This window comes from Papaver somniferum, chromosome 5, assembly GCF_003573695.1.
Source record: "Papaver somniferum cultivar HN1 chromosome 5, ASM357369v1, whole genome shotgun sequence".
In the NCBI taxonomy this organism is placed as follows: Eukaryota; Viridiplantae; Streptophyta; class Magnoliopsida; order Ranunculales; family Papaveraceae; genus Papaver; species Papaver somniferum.
The window spans coordinates 15188596-15194595 of NC_039362.1; positions in this window are offsets into that span (position 1 = coordinate 15188596).

Below are 6000 nucleotides of genomic sequence, written 5' to 3' on the forward strand. Positions count from 1 at the left end.
TAAAGTTCATGAGACGATTCAATCGAATCGAATCGAATCATCTTTGTTTCAATTGTGTCTTGTGTAGTTACATAAGATCTCATAGCAATTGAACAACTCTTTAACTAGTTAATTGTCAATTGAACTAGTTATGGTGAAGAAGAACAAGTTAACTTCCTAGATATGAATATTTTGGGGGTTTTTGTTTTTTTTTTCTCACTTAATCAAGGAGAATAGAAGTTACTCTAAATACTTGAATATAAAGCGGGTTTAAACCCGTTTAAACCCATACCTGCCCAACCCGTAGCGGGAGGGTAACAAAACCCGCCCGCTGTTTGTGGGTGCGGGGTTGGTTATGAAAAAAAACCCGCAGTCTGTGGGTGCGAGGTTGGTTTTAGCTTATACCCGCCCATACCCTCCCATGTGCAGCCCTAGGTGTGGAAGTAAAGATAGAAAATTATTTCCAAATAATGCCATAAGAACCCTTCTTAAACAGTTTTGAGACAACATTGGTGCTCATCATCCTCAGAGAAGAGTCTTCATTAGAACCAGACGAAGTGATTTTCTTACTTTGGTGGACAAAGCTGATGCAGAGTTTTTTGAAGTTGAAGACTACACCCCCCAAGGTTCTAATCCCATCAACACCAATTATTATATCACAACCTCCCAAGGGAAGTAAGCTCAAGTCACAACTGAATTTACTGCCCTGCATTGACCATTGTAGCTGCTTGCACACTCCAGAACTGATAGTCTTATCACCATTTGCAATTGTGACCAGTAGTTGAGCTGTATGTTCCACTGTACACTCTATATGTTGAGCCAAATCTTTACCAATAAAACTGTGTATACTCTTTGTATCAATGATAATGGAGATATTTCTTTTCTTAATATATCATGGAATTCTGATGGTTTCACTATTAAAGCACCCTCTGAGAGCATGAAGAGATATCTCCATATCTGACTCAATTGAAGATTCACCATTTTCCTCTGCCTCCACCTGTGGTTCTTCCTCCCCTTATTCTCCCTTCATTTTATCCAAATCTAGCATAAATAATTGTTGTTGTTTGCATTTATGACCAAAAGTGAAATTCTCATCACAATTATAACACAAACCTCTTTTCTTCATGTCTTTAAGTTGCTCATAAGTTAACCTTTTAATGAGTGGGTAGTTGGGTTTTGAATTGGAAGCTCTAGGTTGGGAAGGTGTTGTTTGACTTTTGACTGAGGTGAAATGAATGTGTTTCTTGAAGTGGTGGTAGAGGTAGAAGGGAAGTAAGAGGTAGTTGGATGTGACCTTCAAGTGTTATTGAATTTTCTCTGCTGACCATCCATATTTAGTTCTTGTAATCTATCTAACTGGTATGCTTCAGACAGAGTGGCAGATTTAAACATTTGTACTGTACTCTTCAGTTCTTTCCTTAACCCACTAATAAAGCTCATAATAAAGTAAGACCAGTAATATGAGGGTTTTTACTTAACATAATGGCCTTAAGTGTTTCAAACCTCTCTGCAATTGATATTTTTATAAGTTTATTAAATATGCCTACATAATTGTCATTTTCTAGTCCTCAAATCTAGTTCAAACTGCAAGACTCAAATGAGACCAAGAGATCTGACCCTTACCGATTTGATAATCAAAGAACCAAGAATCTGCTTTACCCTTCATGTATAAAGATGTTGTACCCACATAGTCATTTTCTTCAATAATGTTGTTGATAGAGAAGAATCTCTCACACTTACGTAACCACCCCCTTGGGTTGTCGCCATCAAATCTTGGGAAATCCAGTTTTGGAGGTTGATCAGAGAGATAGTTGTGTCTATTACTGAGATGTGACGATTCATCGGACTCATGATGATTCATAGCATCAACAATACTCCTCCGCGACTCTTCCTCAGTACTCTTCTGAACACTCAACTGCTCTATTAACTTTGATAACAATATATCAGTCTTATCCTCCCGAGTGTCCTTCCTGTGATCCGCTTCAAGTTCGTACATGAACTTTAAGTCTGCCATCATAGTGTAAGGAAGGTCTTCATCTCTCTTGTGTTAGTATCAATCTGCTTCTCTAATTCTTTGATCGTTGGACCTGTCATGATAGATCCAACCTGCTCTGATACCAATTGTTATGATTTAACAAGTTGGTATAGAAAACAGGAAAAAAGTGAACAATGGAAGTAATAAAACCCTAACCAAAAACTCACTGACTCATTCATGAAAGTTCAGTCTATTCTCATCTTATTTCCTACCAACAAAAGAGTACAACTTATGCTTAAATAGTGGCATACACAAACCCTAATCTGGCAGAACAAGATGCACATATCCTGACCGTTCGCCACTAATAGATTCTTACTCAATTAAACGGCTAATTAAAGCATGAATTAAACTACTTACTTCCTAATTAATATGTAGCCATAATCATGCAGATGAGTACACCCGTCATTAGTTCTTGGGGTTAGACCGTTACATGGAAACCTTATCCTTACTTTTTGAATGACATGTCAATTCTATAGGGTCCAGATCTTCTGTGACTAAAATATTCTTGTCCCTCTGTCCCGCTCAATGACAGAGCGACACGTGATATACTAAAATTAATTCATAAATTAAATTTTGATTAATCCAGAATTAGAGATTAATCATGAGTTAAATATATTCTTTCCAAAAAAAACATCATATTACTTCTCTTAAAAAACTGAAACACCTTTGATGATCATCACATATATGCGCCGAAAAGAAAAGTGATGATCATGAGGATTTAGATGATTCATAACTAACATTTAGTTTATGGTTTATGCTCAAATCTTGGCAAAAATCCATCCACTAAATGATCTCTTTTTTAAATCTGATTTGAGATATATTGGCTTCCAAACATGATCAAAAATGATTTTACAATCTGATTCAAGATATGTATATCTAGATATTGTCCAAGATGAAATTGAAGAACTCTCTCAAGTGATAAATAGGATACAACAAGGTTGCATTAATTATTTTTTAAACAAACTTTAGTTAACTTTCTGGAAATTTGTTTCAAATCATTGACAAGATTTCCAAGTATGTGACTAGTTTCTTTAAAAACAATTCTCTCCAAGAATTAGAGTCGCAAGTAGATGTGAAAAGTTGATTACCTCTTTTGGGGAAAAAATATATTTGATTCCTATTATATCTCTTATTCTAAATTAACTAAAGTTTAATTCGAGTTTAGTTAAAATATCAACACGTGTCACTCTGTCATTGATCGGGATAGAGGGACAGGAACAATTTCGTCACACAGGACTCAAATGATATTAAATTACTTACTTCCTGATTAATACGTAGCCCTAACCATGCAGATGAGTACACCCGTTATTAGTTATTGGGGCTAGCCCGTTACATGACAACCTTACCCATACTTAAGGGTGTGCAACGGACGGACGGTTGCGGATTAGGGGTCACCCGCAACCAAACCGTCAAAGTTGCGGATTTGGAAAATCAAACCGTGATGGATTTTACATCCGCGGATTGTGCGGGCCGGTTGCGGATTAACCGCGGATTTTTAATCACAAAAATCATCAAAAAATAGAAGTTATCTTCACAAACAACCACAGTTGTGTCTCATATCCGCCATGTCCATCTCAATTCAACACATACAAGCTAAACAATTCAGCCTCAAACAGTGAAATAAGCAACAAAGAGACTTACCCAACAATAATTTGTGGCTCCATTTCAAGACAACTCCAACACACACAACAGACATTTAACATCTTTGTTACAAATCTGGAATTCATCTTATCAAATACAAATAAACGAATAGTTCCACTAAAATCCACGAATCCTAATTTACTGATTTTGGAAAGAACACATGAATAACCCCAATTCCTAAGGACCCAAAATTAAACTTCAAACACTGAAATTAAACAACATACAGACTTACCCAACAATAATCTTCCCTGAATTAATGTTCCACCACCCACTAATGCTGAAATCTAATTCACATCTCCCCTGAGTTTGAAACAGCCTTTGAAGCAACGCACCATCATCAACTATTCTCTGATATTAGTCTTCTATTCTTAATCAGTTTCAGAAGCATCACCTTCTTCTTAGATTCTTCCTCAATTCACTACACCCGGCCTTCAGTTTTTTATTGTCTATCTCCAAATCAATCTTCAATCGGTTTCCAAAACTCTAGTTCTAAAATTAGGGAAGAACATGAAACCCTAACTATCAGATTCTTCACGCATGACTCCATATCATCCAATTAACCTCGACCCGTTCCACAATCAACAAAACCCACTTCTAATCATCTATCTAGAGCGTCAGATTCACTTTCTAAATCATCTCAGAGTTCTTCTCATGGAACCCTAATTTCATTGATTCTTCATCACGATTCCCGACAGCACCTTCTTCTTCGTAATTCCCTGATACATCAACTCTTCCTCCATCTAAACAACATCACGAATTGAATTTTCTTGAATCTACTCTCAAAATCACTACTCGAGCGAAGAACAGAAAAAAACAGAGAAGAGAAGAAAGAAAAGAAGAAGAAGGAAAAATGAAGAAGAAAGAAGAGAAAATAAGAGTTTATCCTCTCGCTACGTGTAGAGTGTAGTGTAGATAAGGCTGACCAGATTTACTATAGGCCCAACTAATTATACTTAGCTAATAAGAGGCCCAAGAAGAAATCGATTGAATCCCTAATTGTCCTACGGTGCGGGTAATCCGCGGTTATCAAATCCCAACCGCAACCGTAACCGCACCGCCTGCAGATTTGAAAATGCATCCGTGTCCGGTCCATAGCTCTTGCGGATTGGTTTTCACCTGCAATTTTGCGGACGGATACGGATAAAATCCGCGGTTACGGTTTTTCTGCACAGCCCTACCCATACTTATTGAATGACATGTCAATTCCGTGGATATTAACAGGGCCACAATCTTTTATATAAGGCAAAACTTGTACACAGGCCCATAATAAACAAATTCAAATGAAAAGTTATATACACGGGACCAAAACTAACCACCGTCCTCTTATTCTTCTCCTCCTAATTTCTTCCACCCTTGTTACCGCCGGCTCCCCGGTAATATCTTCAGAGTTCAAATTCAAACCTATATAACAAAATAGTTACCAAATCAAAGCCTCGTTACCAGTTTATGTATTGGTTTCAATTGTACGTATGTAAGCAAAAACTTAGGTTTTATAATTAACAACTGCAAGAATCAAATCTCTAGAAACCAATATCACTACCTTCTTTTCTATTTGACTTACTGAAACTAGACAACTGATTTCAGCATCAAACACTCGGTTATCATCGTTTAAGACCGCCGGTTCGATAATCCGTTACGAGGGTTTTTTCGGAGGTTTTGATACCTCATTAATGGTATAATACCGGCTAGAAATTTAAACATGACTGCTTTACATGTTACTTAGAGTAATGTTGGTCCATTTGATTTGTGATGAAAATGGAGTTTTCAGAAGGTACAACAATGGCGAGTGCTAATGTGATTGTGGGGCAAACCGCCGCCATGGCTGGCAATTTGTTTGGACTCCAAGTGATGTTGTTAGTTAGAGATCGATGGTGCAGGACAGTGATGGTAGCAGGATTAACAAGAATCAAATCTCTAGAATAGTTGCGATTAATTTCGTTGTCCTTCTACTGTTATTCCATTAATGGCATATCAGTGACCGGTGGTGTTGCGCCGGAGAATAGTGGTGGATCTTATTTTTCCAAAAAGTAGAAAAAGAAAAAGCTAAAGAGTAAACTTCTGCGTCCCTTGGAACAAGATCCCGGCCTGTGAACAGCAGCGGTCCAATTCTATAGGTATGTACACTGACACTTCTTGGCGCGTCTTCGATATCTCGGAAAATGAGAAAAAGAAAAGCCCATTATAATCTAAATTAAATCTCTCTCCACTCTCGTAAATTCCCCTTTCTGCTCACACAACAATTTCTACTTGGAAACCCTAAATAGAGAGCAATCGAAGTTCGTTCTCTTTCTCTGTAAAACCCTTAGCTAGTTTCTTTAGTTCTGATTTTTTTTTTTTTTCTTTTT